General features: G+C 51.6%; 1 protein-coding gene across 4 annotated transcripts in view; it reads right to left on the bottom strand.

Annotated features, from left to right (window-relative positions):
- The window catches only part of E23 (ABC transporter G family member E23), a 213,265-nt gene that overhangs the window by 71,987 nt on the left and 122,468 nt on the right, over positions 1-18,810 (bottom strand). The gene's annotated exons all lie outside the window — the stretch shown is intronic.

Below are 18,810 nucleotides of genomic sequence, written 5' to 3'. Positions count from 1 at the left end.
GAGCGAAGATGGACTTGTCATAATAAATTCGCGATAAGGTTGGCGCGCTACTTAAGCTTAGAGCCGACTCGGATCCCGACGTCACAGCACGAGTGAGCGCCTGCGCAAGCAATACTCGGTAAAGGGCAAGGTGACTAATAATAAAGGGATGAAAAGCGCATGAAATGTTTTCGATGACAGCACGTGACCTTTAAACGTCAGCTACGTCTGGGGCTTTTCTCTGCGCGTTATTTTTTTTTCTTGAGAAAGAACAATTAGAGTAGGTCATTAGACATCAAGCAGTCGATGGGTGCTGTAGGTGCTGCTTGTGCTCATGATTTTTGAGAACATGTCGAGCAACTCGCTCCCTGGCCACAGCGCATTGAGAACGCGTCTCGTTCTCTACTCGGCAGCGAGCCTCACGAAAGCTCCAGCCAAGAACTGTCGAATACGGTTGAGCACGCAAGAATGATGTTCAGAGACCCATTAAATAAAACAAACCGGCCAAAAAAAAAAAGAAATCCGCCCCAACTTTCCTTTCGACTTGCGAAAGAAAAAAAAAACAAGATAAACGAGAGAGGCAGAATGAATGGTGAGCCCGCTACTCGAACTTTCTTTGCCGCACGATAAGCGATGCCGCTTTCCTCGGTCAGTTCAACTCCATCGCGGTAACAGGGGGCACTTCAAAACACTTGCGTTCGATCCCTCTCTCCCCGCCCTTTTCACCTTTCTGCCACCGGAGCACGTCACTGCGGCGCTCGCCTTCCGAGCAGGGGGTCAACGAACGCGATACGCGGTGGCCCCGCTTGCCACTAATCTTGTGTACCTTCTTCAGCGGACGGCGTCTTTACAAGAAGACGTCACGCAGGGCAGCCAGCCCGAGAGCGCAGGGAAGGAAGAAAGCCGAGGCAACAGGGAGGCACGTAAGCGTTACACTGCAGAGTCGAACATTTCGGCTTCAGCACGCCGTCCGGCGGCGAATGCGGATCACCGCGGTCCGAGCGCGACCGCGTCCGAAAGGCAGGAAAAAAACGATAGTAGCAGAAGGGACAACAAGCGGCGTTTACATGAATGCGACAGAAGTCGATTCCAGTCCACTTTTTGAGAGAAAGTGCAAAAGCGTCGAGGAAGAGAGTAGAGGACGAGTCCAGCTTTCGCTTCTCAAAACCTGCTCTTTCCCTCAAAAAAAAGGGGGACTGGAGTCGACTCCTGTCGCATTCATGTAAACGCCCGCGGCTACAGTGGAAAAAGGTTGAACACGGTGGTCGCAACCGGCGCACAGAAGAGGAAACAGTGTACGGGTTGACCAAAGCAAGACAACCTACTGCCTAACGTCCACATCCTCCTCCCGTCTGAGTGGCGCAAGGCTGTGCCGAAGAGTGAGGGAGAGAGGCAGGTGCTAGACAACGCAGAGAGAACAAAGGCAGCGAGTTGCACGCAATCGTCGACGCGATCGTTACCCGTGTCCTGTCCCCTAAGAGTGGGCGCGCCAGCAGCACGCGAGGAGCAGTACCATATATAAGTGCCTGCACGCAACTCGATTCGAAACGAGGCTGTCGCTAAGCGAGCTGAAGGGCTTGAGCATGCACTGGCTTCCGGTGAAAAGCACTGCCTTGCCCTTTTTTTTGCTTTGTGCCTCAGTCAGATTGCTTGCTAATGCCGCGAAGGGCGCGAGAACCTGTCACGTGGTTAGTGCGGGCCTTGCCACTGATTAAATAACAACAAAGAAAAATGAGAGAATGATCAGCAAACGTCGCTTCATTCTTGAAGTGGATTCCCGCTTTTAGCGGTCCTTGTCAATAAAGAAAGAGCAGCAGGGCAGAATGACAAGCTCCGGGTTCTGAAAGAAACGCCGCCTTATTGAAATCGAAATATCTCGGCTCACTGTGACAACGGGGTATTTAACTCGGCGTGGCGTCTTCGCTTCTAAACCGATATTCAGCGTGCGTCACAGTGGTAGAGTTGGAGAGACTTCTCCAAAGGAATAAGCCCGTGATAGACGATTTTCGATGTGGTCACTCATTGGCACCGTATATTCGCGGAGAAGCGACGGCGACAGCGCCGATACTCAATGATTATAATTTAAAGCCGGACCGCCGTATTTCGAGCTACTTGATTATTCGGTGAAGCAAAACTTCTTGAAGGACGGTGATTTAATACTTCAACGGAGAGCTTTTGTTAGAAAACTGGCACTCGCTATCCCTGGAAAAATTGACGTATAGATGATAAATCGATGTTTCATTCTATGAGACCTCGTCAACGGTCAACGAACTACCGAGTATATCACATCGTCAAGAAGAAAGCAAGCTGACGTCCATTCAGTGATCACACTAGTTAAGGAACACCGATCCCGAGCAGCACAGGTCTTCGGTCCAATATTGCAACAGGATGGTCCCATCCTGGTCCTTTGTAGGGCCACCTTTGCTAATAAAGTTCCAATGTTGGGCCAATTACTTGTGCTGCTTGGGATAGCGTGATAGAAAACGACCTCGCAGCGTCATGGTTCAACTGCTCGGACCTTTTAGTACAACGAACTCTGAGTGTATCATATCATCAAGAAGAAAGCATGCTGACACCCTTTCAATGTTACCCAAAGTTAACGAGCACCGACAGCCAGACAGAAAACGACGCCGCTGCGTCCTGTTAAATAGCCCCAGAAGGAACCACTCTTCAATGTTCCATTGCTCGCTGCTCACACTCTTGAGTGTTCATACGTTGAAGTTTTCACTGCAGGGAATCCTTGCATTGTGCACCCTCCTCGGCACATCACTTCCAAATGCTTTATTAGCGCGCGTCGCATTTTGCGTGTCGTCATTGTACTAGCGTGTCGAGCGGAATTTCAAGAGGACTGAGAGCCTATTCGCTACAAAACGAGACCACCAAAAATCAATGGAAAAAAAAAAACGAACTCAAAAGTAAATTTCGAAAGCTTCGAGTCGGGACATGCGAGAATGCTCCGAACAGAGACGTCCAGAGCATGCACGTCGAAACGCAGCGCGCGAAGCCAGGCAACTTGATTCCTTAGTGCTCTGGGCCGACCCATACAGCAGCGTGACTGACTCACTGACCACGAGCGGCTCAGACTCGCCTCACGTGGCTACGTCAGGGCCAAGCCCAACGCAAAACATGAAAGGCGTCACGGAGTGATCTTGCGTAATGGATACGGCAGACAAAATAAAGAGCCAAAACGGTGGGAGGTTTCATTTCAGCGCCAGGCATGCACACGCTCACTTTCATTACGCGGCCACAGGCTCCTGCAGCTTCGCTGTGACTGGGGGCTCCGATCCACTTGCCCGTATGTAGACAAGGTAGGGGTGAACGACCGCGCAGCGCGGATGGCGCCGGCGGTAGCAGCAGCATCAACACACAGCAGGCAGCGGGTATCGCAATACATCCCACATGCAGGAAGCGATCACAGCCAGGAGGGGGCTTTATACGTTTCGACGGGCTTCAAATTGCTTCGTCCCCAGCGACGCGATGTGCGAAACGCCGCCGGTGCGCGGGCATTGAACGCAAAAGTCAAACGAAAAAAAAAAGAAACAAGAAGAGTGCGCCCGCTGCTTTTTCTTCCGCGTTGGCAGGATATTGTACACCTCGTCGTTCAGCGCTGACGCTTGCGTAAGGGACGATGCCACGAGACACGCAACATGCAAGTACGGGCAATCGGTTTCCCTTTCGTCTCAAGCTTGAACGGCGAGAAAAGAAAAAGAAAAACTTTACTGGATAATACAGGCGTTATATGAGAGGGTCCTTGTCTCGTGGTCACTGAAGCCGAGCTAAGCATGGGGAATTTTCTCCTTCGCATTTCGCGCAAGGAAAGCAGTTGATTTTTATAACTGCTTTCAATCTGAGCACCATCTCTAACATTACATTATTAAAAAAAATTGTTCCGTGGTATGGTTGGGTGCAAGGTACACGGGCGCAGAATTTCCGACGGCAATAAGCCACGTGTAGCGTAAGCGCTTGTATACTGTCTCGAAATTTTTGTGTAGCGAGCCCGGGCGTAGTCTATATTCTGCGAGCTAGAGCGAATTCCCGCGCATGTAGCCAAAATTAGACGTTTTGGAGACGAAACGTTTCTACATCTGTGGTGCTCGCGGGACGTTGCTACAGTGTCTTCTTTTCTTAGTGCCATTCAGAGTAAACTGCAGCTTCGTGTGCAAAGTTATGCGCTAAGCGCAGGCTTTGCCCATTTCCTGTCGGTCCATACATCACCGTTACTAACGACGCAAGAAAGCAAGCAGGAAATGCAATGCCGTGAAATTTATTAAATGTAGCCAGACCGGGAGAACATGAATTACGTTCTTATTCGCTAATGAAGTCAATCCATGCGTCACCACCATGACACCAAAATACAACGCTGCGCAGTACCCGTCGGTCAACAGCCTTGGAAGTTACACCTCAGCCACTGTCACTCCCGGCACTTTCATGCTCAAAAGAAAAGCGCTGAAACCGAAATAAAAGAAAGGAAATTAGCATCCCTTGTCAGCTATGCCCTGTACAGAGGGGTGTGAGCGACGCGTGGGTCGTTTCGCCCGACTTCGTCATCAGTGCCCGGAAGAGCAGTCAGTCCCCTGGTCTGATAAGAAGGTGAGACTCGGGACACCTCTTATCGCTGCAGTAAAAAAATCGCGACAGGAAAACGAGCCATTTCCGCAAATAGAGACAGCCCGAGCAATTGCGCGACAGTCCACAGGACGGCGGCGCAAGGGCGACCTGGGCTAAGCTGCGAGAACATTCGCGAGTACGCGTGAACATGCAGGAAACACACGCGGGGAATCCGGAGCCCTCCACTACGGCACCTCTTCTTCCCTTCTTCTTTCACTCCCTCCTTTATCCCTTCCCTTACGGCGCGGTTCAGGTGTCCAACGATATATGAGGCAGATACTGCGCCATTTCCTTTCCCCCAAAACCAATTATTATTATTATTATTATTATTATTATTATTATTATTATTATTATTATTATTATTATTATTATTATTATTATTATTATTATTATTATTATGCGCGAGCATGCGCGAACCTCAGAAGCCCAGTTCGAGGAAAAACAATATCAAAAGCAACAAGTGAGCGGATGGCAAAAAAAGCATTCCCAACACGCCCAAAGGTAAGTAAATTGGCAAGAAAGCTCCGCTTAATGAAGCCTTAAACTGCAGTCACTACACGATGAAGATATGGCACCTAATTAGCGAGGTTACGCCATCCCCCCAGCTGGCTGACACGAATATACCAGCGAGCTAACAAACGACAAATTATAACCTCGATACGTGGGGGATCAAATGTGTACGCAGATGACGCCCTATAATTACTTCCACACGCGACTGAGCTGTCTGGCTGAAAGAACAAGACGCCCTGATGACAGGGCTGCCTAAAAGCAACAAATCTCATTTGGAACGGCTGGTTGCGCCTGCCTGCCTCTTATCGACCATCGAAACTTGGTCAGCGATTCACTAACTGTGCATACACACTGCGTCAAGCAAACAAAACTAGCACTGCGCAGCCCATCAACTCTAAAACCAAAATGTGTGCGAAACAAAAAAAGAAGAAACCACTGAAGAAAAAAAAGGGGGGGGGGGGGCGAGTTTCAACGGGGTCGACAGCCTCGTCGGCCGACGAGTCACCAGAGATGCATGCGTACATAAAATGAAGACCAAAAGTAAATACGCGTATGCAACGCAACAAGATCAGTGAGACCAGGGCACTACGTTGCTGCAGCAATCCGAGCCTCACTAGCGTCGTATTCCCGATCAGGAAACGAGGCACGAGCCAGCGGCGAGGGGGGGGGGGGGGGGGGGGGGGAGGGGGGGGGGAGCAACAAGCAGAAGAGCCCTGAAACGACCTCGCTGACGCTTATGGGCTGCACATACGCGCACTACTCAACTAGGAGCTGTGTATGAGAGAGAGAGAGAATTCTCGCCAAATATCAGATAAGTGCCGCCTCATTTTCGCCGCTGCTGCTGCCTCTTCTAGAGGCCACCCGAGATGGCATGCAGAATGCGGCCGATTCGAAGACGTCAACCATACGACGACCAGCGCACGTCTTCCTTTCATTCCGAAGAGAGAGAGAGAAAGATAGAGCGATACCCTTCTTCCCCTCGTGCGTATAAAAATAAAGAAGTGCCACTCAAAACGCGAGGCACACAGCGCCGGGTGCCGCCAGACTCGCTGGCGTCGGCCGGCTTGCAGAGAGTTTGTTTAGCGGAGCTCTCTGCCGGTAAATATATCGAGGTCCGACCGACCGAGTGGCTGAGTGGACTGGCGCGTTCGTGGCATGACGCTAGAGCAGTTCATCATACGATGCCGCTGCGGCCGCGGCGTTGCTTCGAGAGCGTCCCTTCGAGATTGCGCGTGAACGCACTTTTCTTCGTCCTTCTTTGTTCTACTCCCGCGTTTTGTACGATGCTGCGCCGAGGCCGAGAGAGAAGGGGGGGGGGGGGGGGGGGGCGAATATGAATGCCTATAGCTTCGCCTGTGCGCGCGTGCGTGTGTGACGCAATGATATATAAGAAGCAGCGGCAGCAGCAGCAGCGACCTCGTGACTCGCGGAAGTGAATATCACGCAGCAGCAGCTGGGAAAAAAAGACAAGAAGAAAAGGAGAGAAGTTGCCGCCTAACAAAAAACGAACCTCAACGAGCGGCCACTTGAAAAGAAGGCGTCAGACTCTTAGGAGGCGGCGCCGCGCCAATGAACCGTACGCGATGAAGCGCAAACGGGAAGAATAACGTGTCCGAAATAAATAGTGGGTTCCGTAGAGGGGGGGGGGGGGGGGGGGGGGAGGAATCGAAATAGCGGAGGCCGTCTTATCGACGAAAGACAGAGGCGTCCCGGCATTTATAGGAAGTCATTGCATATAACAAGCATAACATTAGATGCGCGCCCCTCCAACAACCACTCCACCATTCCTCCGCGGCCTTCCTCTTCTGTGTAGTTCATCTCCCCACCCTCCTCTCCACAGTGAAATGAGCCTTCGGAAGGAGTAGCCCGGCAAGAAGGGTTAAGAGAGAAGGAGGAGGATCGAGCCGGGAGTGCTTTTCTTCCGCCTCGTGTGCCTCAAAACGAACGGCCGCGACACGCGTTGGAAGGTGCGGGCTGACTGTTAATACGCCTTCGGACATGCTTTCATAAATACCTACACACCCGCACATACAAATGACGACGCCGTGCCTGTTTGCCGGCAGCTCGCCGGAGAAGCCAATTAGAAGGGGAAGTCGGAGCCCTGTACAGAGGGGGAGGAGGAAGACCGGCGAAATAGAAGCTGGCCCGTGCGGTTCCTCGCATTCATTGCGGACGCCACAGGCCGGTCTCGAGGCCTACGGTAGTGGTAGCGAGCGCAAATAGGGTTGTGAGTGAATTACGCGTTCAACGCCCATTTCGCCCTCTCTCTCGCTTTCTGCATCCTCCGCAGAGGTGTTACGTCTTTTTGTTTGTGCTTTTTTCTACGCGGACGCATCCGTTGAAGAGGATACGCTGCCTTGCAGCACACGAGAGCAAAGCAGAGAGAGAGAGGCTCTCCGCGTTCTCTCCCTTCGCACGAAACGCTATCGTAAAGTCGCCGACGGTACGCGCATGTTTCAATATGGCCACTGGACGCGTGCATGCTGAAAGAAACGTGGAAGGGTGTGTGTGTTATACAACGTCCCTATCAAAAGAGGTGGCAGGGCGGCGAAATGATGTACGGCACGGTTGCCGGCACCATCTTTTATGGACCTGGGGCCCGCGTATACCGAGCGGGTGCCCGAAGGTATTACGAGAGCTGATCTGCGGCGGAGCAACTGAGGGGGAGAAAAAAAAAATATAAACGCGACAAAAAAACGCATTACTCACGCGAAGATGTATGTCTATGCGCGTATATGGGAGCCGCCTCTTTCTACCCCTCTCGCTCTCTCTACACTGCAGCGTGTCGCACCTTTCTTATCTTCTGTCTCTCGACTCCTGTGTTAGGCGTCAGGTCGGCAATGTTCGCGCAAGTCTTCTTTCTTTTCTGAAGCGGTAGAAGCGGGAGGGGGCGGAGGAGGCTATAGGTCGGGACTTAAACGTTTCACATCATGGTTTTATTGTATTCTAGAAGCTCGCCGCGATTTCGGGGCAAGAGGTCAAGAAGCTGCAAGCAGCGAAGAATAAAAAGAAGGGAAAAAAACGCGCTGCAAAAAACGCGAGGTCAAAATTCCTAAGCGCACTATTGCAGAGAGAGAACGAAAGAATAGGTTTCCAGGAACACAACCGCCAAAAGAGAGAAAGATCCACCGAAGCATGAATTAAGGCTTCTGACGCCAGAGAACAACATATAAACAAGCGTTCGTGAAAACAAACAAACAAATAAGCCTTCTCGAAGAAGAGCATGGGCCAGCAGTCTCGAACTGCACGTAGTCCTCGTAAATAACGCCGCACGGCTTCGCCACAGTCCTCGGTCGGTCGGACAGCGCTGGAGAGACGTGCCACACGCACAAGAAGGACGCCTCCGAGAACACTCTCTCCTCAGCGGGGGCGGGGGTGTTCGGCAAAAGCCGAGTTTATTACGGCCCACTGCTCCCTCTCCAAGGCTTCGGCGGCCTGCGGCTTCCCAACCCGTTGTTTCCCACACGTCACACTAACAAATCCCGACCCGAGCTTCGCTCCTAGCGACTCGTATTTTTGTTTTACTTTTCATATCTTACAACTTTCGTGCCGGTCGTCCGCGGGGTGCGAGGCGCCTCTTGAAACCGAGCTGTCGTCCCAAGTCCGTAATGCACGGCCGACGACAGGAACTTTATTATATACACAGCGTAGCGAACACTCGTAAAGTATAGCGAGTGTGCACGTGCCACACGCTGCAAGCTATAGGAGAAAACATTCAAACAAAAACATAACATTTCGTGCAGAAGAACGTGTACAGGAAGGGTGCGAAGTCCTGAAATCACGAGAATAGAGAGAGAGACGTAGAAGGGGTGAGAATGACCTTTCAGCGTTCACCACGCTGGAAGCCAGCCGTATTGGAAGCGAAGAAATTTGTTCCAAGGCCATTCGCGCCCATACGTTATACACATGGCGCGATTCGCTATCCGTGAACTGGCAAGTCCGTTAAGGGGTGAGTCGAGAGGCATCCCGCGATGCTTGGACACTCCCTGTCCAAGATCCGGCTTTGAAAATATCGTACATCGAAGGCATGCATGCCATATGCGACTTTATTATCTTCTTTTCCTCACAGTTGGGGAACGCATTCCTAGAGTCGCTTGGCAACAGTGCCGAGAGCGTGGAGAGCCAGCATGTGAGAGGAAGCAAGGAGGGGAGGGGGGTCGTGCTTTCGGGCGCCAAAAAGAGTTAGTGCTGTTCGATCCACTCACGCCCTCGCATAAAGGCGCGGCAAATTTTGGGCCACTGAAACTTGGTACGAGTCGGCCAAGTTCAGCGAACTCATCAGCACGTAAGCGTACGCATTAGCGCCGTTGCCTCGTTTCCAGCATCTGCTTCGAACGACATCAAGAAAGAAGCTGTTTCGACCCATACGACATAGCTGAAGGCGCGACAGTCAAAAGCCTGCACATCAAAGGAGACCGCAGCACGGTTTGTTATGGCTCTTACAAATAGTCCTTTTTTTTTTTTCCCCCGAGGCGTCGAGTATAGAAAACGACGCGTTCCCGTGGGCGCTGGCTGGCGTACGCCTAGACTTGGAAACAACGCGACAGACTACCTACACAGACCAGAGCGGGAACAAACTATCCGGATCCAGTGTCACTTGCAGCAAGGACGAAAGAAATGACAACGGAATAGCCGAGAACCCCCTCCCCCGCTTCCCAATAACATTTTCGTCTCTTTCTCGAACCTAGAGGGCACTTCTGCAGGAGTCAGTGCCGGCGCCCCGGGTGTTGCCACGTGCGCGGATTTCCAGCGGTACAATAAGCTAGTTTCTTTCGAAGCTAACTTTTTTCTTGTTTTTTTTTCAATGCGAGCGGAGGAGGGCAGGGGGGCACTGAAAAAAAACGTACAGCAACAAGCAGCGACCAGGACATGGTGACGAAGAAGGCGTAAAATAGGGGAGACGTTTCTGTTCGGACAAACACAGGAACGCGCTTTGGAATACTGTTTTTTTTTTTTTGGGGGGGGGGGGGGGGAATGGCGCAGTATCTGTCTCGTATATCGTTGGACACCTGAACCGCACCATAAGGGAAGGGATAAATGAGGGAGTGAAAGAAGAAAGGAAGAAGAGGTGCCGTAGTGGAGGGCTCCGGAATAATTTCGACCACTTGGGGATCTTTAACGTGCACTAACATCGCACAGCACACGGGCGCCTTAGCGTTTTCCCTCCATAAAAACGCAGCCGCCGCGGTCGGGTTCGAACCCGGGAACTCCGGATCAGTAGCCGAGCGCCCTAACCACTGAGCCACCGCGGCGAGAGAATGTAACTGCGCGTGCGACATGAACTAAAAAAGCTGCATTCCAAAAGTAAATTCCACATTGCAGTAGACAGATTTTTCGAAAAATCTGCACGACGCCCAGCACTCGATGCTGGTTACAGCGTACACACTCTGCAGCACCTTGAAGGTCCCCGACTCAGGTCCGCGCTTTCGGTAAAGATTTTCTGTGTTGTTAAAAAAAAAAGCACCGAACCCGTCAAACGCTACGGTAAAAGTGGCCACCTTACTTGAAAAGTATCGCCAATTATGCTGGTACATTCGATTTCGCAGATACGGCGCAAAATACAGTACCATGCATTCCAGTAATACTTGCGGAAAATAACTGTCATTATATGTGTGAAGGCAAGAGCTATTACTGGGATTGTTCGCGAGACTAAAAAGTGCATAAATTTTACTTCCATCAAAACTTATTTCATTCATCGGAAGCTCCATTTTTCCTTATTTCATATGCTCTGCGCGAGCAAGCCATTATTTCTACGAGGCAGCCCGTTCAGCTCCAACGCACAGATGTCGCAGCAGACGACGCGGTTGTCCCCACCCTAGCAGGGGGTGCCAAGTACACAGTTCTCGTACATGACAGGCTTAGCACGAAGGAGCTAACCGGTCTTCGACCTTTCCTAATCGGTCCCAGCTGAACCGGTTCATCACTGTGGCCATAAAGTCAAACCCCAGGGCGTGCTTTCCCGAATGTCTCGCATGAATCTATTTCTCGTGTCAACTAATCAACACGTGCGTTTGGACATGCCGTAGCCGAGAAGAGGGTGTGACAAAATGAAAGAGAGGAAAAATCATCATCATCATCATCAGCTTGACTGCGCCCACTGCAGGGAAAAGGCCTCTTCCTTGCCTCTCCAATGAACCATTTCCTTTGCCAGCTTAGCAACAACAAAAATGCACGGATAAATGCAGAGGGAACGAGCACAGGACTGAGTACAGTCGGGTACAAAAGTCTGCGCACCACGTGTACCTCAAATGAAGCCAATAGCTCTATCAATAGCCGGCGGCTAGAGACCACAATTGTGGAGATGAAAGAACAAAATTTTCACTTTCATCTCCCATGCACAACATTCTCGGACAAAAATTTTAGAAAAACGGAAAATTGTAAGGCAATGTTCCATTCTTCTGATATGTAGCAAAATCTTTCTTTCAAGGCGTTCCCATCAATCGCATCGAACAGTTAAGCCTGCCATAGCAAACCAATAGGGAACGTTTTTGACGATAGCAAAAACGTTAATAAAAAAAAAAGGCTGCAATCGGACGATCCGCGGATATATTGATTGTTATAGTGAAATCTTACATTTTATGAAAAATAATTGTTTTCATAAATGGTGTGCCGCTCAAAAATGCTTCTGTCCAGAATTGATGGGTATCACTGTGGTCTCCAGCTGCCGGCTAATAGCATAGCTATGAGAAACACATGCTCCACGGATTTTGATGCTGGCGCAGTTGGACTGCGCACCCCATTCCAGGGCGCCAATAGGCCTGGTCGTCAACTCCGAACAGACCACCTGCCTTTTTTCTTACGACCCGGCTCGTCAGGAACAAGGTCCCGCAGCAGCAGCAGCAGCAGCAATCAGCGCCGGGTGTACCCGAATATAGCGAACCCTAAATACCCGATACAGCAGCGCGTCAAGTCGTGCACGTCTCAGCAGCGACCACGAGACAGGCGCTACTTTGTCTCCGTCTCGGACCCACCCGGCACAATTGACAGAACGAACAAACTCACAACGGGTAGAGGGACTGACCGAGTCCCAACGCAGGTATATACGAAGAAAAAGCGCGCGCAAAAAAAAATAAAATCAAACAAGAAACACGTGGCGTTCGCGTCCCGTTACTCCGCCGCAGGTCGTATATATAGTATAGTACATAAAGCCGATAAGGAAACGTTCAGCTCCTCCGAGGGAGCGGGTGCGTCCGCCCAAAACAGGACCTACATTTGCGGCGGCGGCGACGACCTTCGAGGAGGAAGCAGTGGCCGCCGGAGAAGCAGCAAGACGAAGAGAAGGATGCACCCGAGCGGCGGCCACAGGGGCCCGCTCTCTTGAGGCGACGTCCGGTATGCGCATTGATGAGCGCGTAGGTGCGTGAGTGCGCGCACCGCGGCGCAACGGAGGAGGAACAGAAGCGAAGCCGCGCTTTAAGAAAAGCACAAAACGCGCCCAGGAGAGCGGACGCACGGCGGCTTGTTTTTTGACCCAGTGACCCCTTACCATACACACCTACTGGCCCCTTCCCCACTGGCGCGCGCTCAACCTCCGGCAACAGAAGCGGCGGTAGCAGCAGCAGCAGCAGTGGCGCGAGCTCAAAACACGCCAGCCGGCTTTTTCTTCTTTTTTTTTTTGCTCCTGTCCGTACAGTTCTTTCAGCCCAGCACGCCGTGCCAGCAGCCATTACCGCCGCCGCCACCGCCGGAGTCGGAGAGCAGAGGTCTACGGTACTTCCTCCTAAAGCTCTTTGCAGCTTGTCTGCTGCTTCCTCAGAAGTTCCTGAGAGCCCTGTTGATCGCGGTGCATCATGGGAGGAGAAACGCGTGCGCTCTACAAGTTGGACGCTGAAGAAGACAAGGAGATGAGGACGAGGAGCGAGCCAATCTGAGCAGCTCTTGTTGTGTCCAAGTTAGCACATACACACAGGGCTCGCTAACAGCTTTGCACGCGCCCCAGTAGAGACAGCGAGAGAGAGAGAGAGAGGAGGGTGGGGGAGGAGGACGAGTGAAGGAGCGAGCTAGAGGGCGCTTCCGTTTCGGGAGTCGTACATCACCTTGCGGAAAGGAAGAAAGACGCAGCACCGGTGGCGGCCTGGGCCCCAACCGAGTCCAGGTTGTTGTTCAGTCTTTTTTCTTTTCTGTGTGTTTTTGTCTAGAGCATTCTGCGAATGGGTCACACATGAACCGCCAAGCAAAAACAAGAAGCAGCCGCTGCTACCGAGGGTATTGCAGCAAGCAGGGAAAGGCAGGGCAAGGCAAGACGGGGCAAAACGGAGGGTGGGGGAGGGGCGATATGGCCGCCAGGTCACCCACGCCAAACAGCACCACGCACCGTTTCAGTGCAACAAAACAACACTATAAGGTCAGCGGTTGAAAAGAACAACAAGCGAAAAACAAAAAAAAAACAGCTGCCGTCGCCTCCGACGAACCGACGACGCCGACAGAGGCACGCGAGGTTCTCCCCGACTCGAGGCGAAACGGTCAAGAACCGCACGCAAGGCAGATGCTCCGTCCACTACTCGGTGCACTGCCTCTTGCTTTTTTTGTTCGTCTCCCTTGTGTGAGGTGGTAATGGTATACTCGGAAAACAAGCAGGAAGAGGAGACGGGACTGCGGCAGCTAGGTCGAAGTTGAGAAATAAGCAACAACAAAAAAAGTAGCCGGTCGACCCCGGATGCCGATGTGCTTCGGCGGCCGGACCAAACAATTCGCGGTGCTTTCCAGAACCAGACCACGCAAGCACCGACCGCCGTTCCTCCTTCTTTCCCTCTTTCTCAGCGACCGCAGCGACCCCTTAGCCCCAACGCTGCAAACAAAGTGGACGGGAAGACGCAAGGTTGGACAACAACAGATTGAGTGTGAGTGTGTGTGCTGAACGACTGGGTTCCGCTGCAGTGGCCGCCAGCAAGCGAGCGTCTGGACTCGGAAAGGAGGAGGGAGGACCAGCCGCGGAAGAGGGAGCGCCTCATCCTAACCCTCTTTTTGCTTCCTTCCTTCCTCTAGCCTTCCCTTTCCTTTTCCTTTTTTTAATGTTCCCTTGCGGGTTGCCTGACCGTTCGGGCCCTTCCACCTCCCCCGACAGCGCAGTTTCCCTGTTCCCGTATTTTTGTTTTTTTTACCCGACGTTCCTTCCGAACCACGTTATTTTGTCAGTAAACGGAACCGCACAGACCTCTCCAAAAAGAACTGCCAAAAACAACGCCTGCAAAAAAAAGGGCGAAGTGGTAAAGAAAACACGGGACAGAAGGATAAGAGAGGGAGCCACCAGTCTGGACGAGACCGCCCAGCGGGCAGTCCATCCCCACGGCGGCCAACTTGTAGGTCAAGAGGTGAGGAGTTCCCCCAATCCTTCTTTCCCATATCCTTGTCTTTTTGCTTTCTTGAGCGTTCGCCGGGCAACACCGGAACCGCCAGACAGGGAAGGGAGTGGGTTGGATCATGGTTGTATTGCTGGGCCGCCGTCTGCGGCGTTTTTCTGCCTTCTACCTTTTTCCCGAAAGTTGCAGACAGACAACAGCTCGAAAAGAAACCGGTCCGCCGCCTCCGCAACCCCACTGCCATAACACGTGCCTTCCCCCCACCCCGTTTTTTTCCCCCCTCATATCCGGAACTCTGACCCCGACCACCAGACAGGGGAGAAGAACGAGTAAGAGGCAGAGGTCGCACTGGCGGTGGCGTCTGGTTATGTCCAGTTGGCGCAACCAACAAACCAGCCCCTCGCTGAGGCGGCACGGGACCTCGTTTCCTCAACTTCCTTCACCCGCGGCAACCTCTCTCTCATTCGCAGGGGCTTTTATGCTTTTTTAGCTTTTCGGGTATTTCAGGTCACCCGCGTTTTCTTCCCTTCCTTTAGAACTTTGTTGCCTCATCGTTCAGTGTCCGCAAACAGCGCGGCGAAGGAATGGAAATAGGCGATGTTTACGCCAATCTGTCGGTGGACCCTCTGGGTCCCGGACCGTTCTTGGCGAGGTCCAGACGGATGTGCCCAGGTTCGCGACGCGGTGCTGTTGCAGCTACCGGGTCTCAGTGGAGGAGGAAGAGAAGAGGGACACAGTAGAAGTATGGCCGTGCCAGAAAAGATGAGAGAGGTCCCAAGCTGGGAAGAAATAAAAAAAAAGAAAACTGCACAGCTGAGCTATAGCGCTTGCGCCTTCTGCGTGGCCCAGTTCCCGTTCTTTTTCTTGCGGACACCGTAGGGTCACGTTCCGCCCTTGCGGCACCATGTGTCCGCTCGTTTCCCCCTTTTTCTTTTCTTTTTTGCTTTTTGCCTGCTTCCTCTGGTGGTTTCGAAAGGTCCCAGTTGCGCCTAATTCGGCAGGGTATGAATTAGGAAAGCGGCTTCACCATACAGCAGATGCACTATGTACTCCCCATGGAGACCTTGCATCAAATGCGGCACTCATATCGCCCTTCACTACGGCGTCCCTCACAGCCTGAGTCACTTTGTCCATAAACCGAACCGTGCAAAGCATGGAGGATAAGCTGAGAATCGCGCCACTTAACGGCGGATAGATGAACTGCTCGGCACAGTTGAAAACACAGCTGCGACGGAGAAAGAAAAAAAAAGTTGCGGTGCAACAACTGGCTTCCACTCTCACAGGCTGCGCCACCATCTGCTAGAATTCAGAGGCCAGCCGCAGGTCATTACCAGATTTCGACTCAGGAGCAGAAGAACAGAAATGATTAAAGGGGATAGGGTTCTAGCCAGGTACAAAATCCCAGCTTCACGCGCAGTGCCGCTATCATCAACACGAACTCAGAGAGAAATAAGAAATCTAAAGCGAATTGGATAGGTACAGTATTGGCCATAATATATGTAACACGCTTCGGCTCATACTTCACTCATGCCTTTCAGAAACTTTTCTACCTCCTATAGGAGGTATTCACGTGATGTCACGGGCGCCATTCTGGTGTTCAACGCCCAGCTTCAGCGGTGTAGGCCGGAGGAGTCGAGGACAAGAGCGATTAGACACGCACTGTAGCCTTTCGCCGTGTTGCAACGACGCCAAATTGGCGACCACTATTGCGTGAGTGAATACCTCCTATACATAAAGAATGGCCAGAACGCCTGGCCGTGCTCCGTATCATCCTGGCTGCTAGCGCGGGCGCTAGGTATGGCTTTAGCGACGAAAAGGACGTATTAACAGTTCATGTATACAGGGTGACAAAAGAAATGAAACATTATAGGGGGCAGATTTAATTAATTACACAGCCCCTTCCCGGCATCTGACGCTGTTCAACATGACATCGATCCGCAAATTAAACGCGCACGCACGCACGAACAAATGCACAAACTGAACCGAAGGGCTCATGAACGCCCCCGTAAAACAAGGACTAAGGTATTGAGAAACAAACAGCGCTGCATCGAATGACGACACGCAAATTCGACTGGGGCGCGCAAGGTTCCGGGGACACTTGATAATAAAAGAAATAAAAATAATAAACGCGGCACCAGTGCCCCGCGCTTTGTCGAGGAATAAGTCGAAAACGATTAACAGGCGCTCAGCGGAACAGCACACGCCATTTCCTCGCGTTGACCCCACGGCGATTACAGTTCAGCAGATGAAGAAAAGGACACGAGCGGGACGGAGGGCGAGATCGCCATCAGGACGCGCAGAGCTGCGCGTGCAGCTCGGCCACCATTGTTGCACGGTCAGTCAGTGGCCGCGTCTCCGGCCGGCACAACACGGACAGGGGGAGAGGTCGGCCAACCCTCGGACTCAACCTTCACCGTCACTCACTGCCCTCAGTGCGGCCAGAGGCGCCTACCGGCAGCTTCGGGTATCGTCCGGTCACTTATTTTACCGTTTCGTTTCTCGCTTTCTTTATATCCACCGTCAGAGCTCGTGCGTTTCATTCGTCGCAGTGCATTCCCTGAGCAGACCGAGTCTTATTCCTTTTTGCGTAATTCATATTCCCCGACCTTCAGTTCCTCTTTCCCTCCTTCGTTGATTCGACCTCCTCGCACACTCCGATATGCTTTTTTTTTTTTTCCTGACCGAGTCTCCTTTTTCCTTACGCGCAAGCAGACGACTCCATTGTGGACCATCGGAGGCATTTCAATGTCGTCTGCGCCCCTCCTGCTGAGGTCAGTCGCTCTCTCTCTCGCTCTGATACAATTTTTTTTTACTTTTTGAGCGAAAATTCTACGGCCCCATATAAGCGCAACTGCGATACTCTCGTCTGCTTTCGTTTTGATCTCGGCTGCCCTCACTCCCGGACGTCTGCTCCGGGGCGATTTTCGACCGGTCAAGCTGACCGGAATGCGGGGTGCCTCCGACAGTGTGTGCCATTGTGATGCGGCCTTATATGTATATGCCCCCACGCTGTTATCCTTATCGCGGCGGTTTCGTTCCGGGCTCTCGCGTGACCTTACTACTCCCGCGCTTCGCATTTATGCAATTTCTTTTTTTTTTCCTTGAACGGGGGGCCCGAAACTTTCGCGTACTCGGCGTACAGTACCGCCCCCTGTTGTTGTGTTGCAGAGGACATTGCGTCTGGCGCCTGGACCCCGCGACTGCAGGTCGTCTGCTTCCGGTTGCGTCTCGGAGGGGCACAGCTGCCTTACGAATTCGTCTGTTTTCTTTCTTTCTTCTTTATTTATCCGGAGCATTTCTTTTATTTTCTCAAGCAGTCCATAGGTAACACCCAGCCGACCCTAGTATGCAGAAGTTACCCCTCATCTCTTCATTCTCAATTTTTTCCTTCCATTTTTTTGCTGGGGGGATTCAAGGTTAAAAAACACCTTTCCTTTGAGCCACTCCATCAAGGAAGAAAGAAGCGCTCAGGAATAAGCCCCGGAGCTAGACGTTTTCGTGGGTGTAGATAGCCACAGTTACGTAATTCGCGTTATATCATTGACACGAGCTCACGACCTTGACAGAGAGAGGTCAACGTGTTCGTGTCTGCGAAGGTCACTCCTGAACAAAAACTTAAAAGGTTAAGACAAAATTCGTGCTCATGCAGGAGTCTCAAAAATAGTAACGAGTCGCACAAATGCGGAAACTAGGAAGAAGTGGCAATGCAAATTAACCCTTCTGATACAAAAGATGACGCAATCCCAGTCGTCTGCACATGTGTGCCAACAGGCGAAGATGATGGCAATCGTTCGAAACCATGAATCCCCGTGGCTAGAGAGCCGTCCCCTACCCGCAGATGAAGGAAGCCGTTCTCGTGACTACTCCATCGTCGTAAATTAAACACATTACTTCGCAGCCACAGCACAAAGAACTATACCTAAATAGTGAAGCGCACCAGCCTACTCAAAATCCGTCTAATGTCTAACAGACGATGACCACATGATCGATGAGCTGTTCCATGCAGCTCGCATTATAACAAAGAACATCGTTAAAGGGTCGTTACGCCGCATTTTTTTTTTTACATCTTAAGGGCCTTGTACGTCCAAACTACAGCAGCGTTTTTTTTTTTAATAGAGACGTAAAGGTAAATCAGTATGTTTTACTAATCTGCGGTTTACCACAGTAGTGCTAAACCACAAACTAGCTTTGCGTCGCTAACGGGCTGCCGTACAAGCCGAAAACCCAGCAACATTAACTTACATTAACTTGCAGATTCACTCCGGTATGGAAGCTCAAGCTTGGACCCTAGTGGATGAATAAAACGTACACTCGCCAAAAATGGGTTTTAAAATATGACGTTTCGGGACCACTACGGGTCCCTTGACTGGGAAAACGCCACAATCTTAGTCACAATGAAACCTTTATCGTCCCG

Source organism: Amblyomma americanum, chromosome 2 (genome assembly GCF_052857255.1).
Source record: "Amblyomma americanum isolate KBUSLIRL-KWMA chromosome 2, ASM5285725v1, whole genome shotgun sequence".
NCBI lineage: Eukaryota > Metazoa > Arthropoda > Arachnida > Ixodida > Ixodidae > Amblyomma > Amblyomma americanum.
Note: the sequence above shows the minus strand (reverse complement) of the source record. Positions and strands in the feature narration are given on the sequence as shown.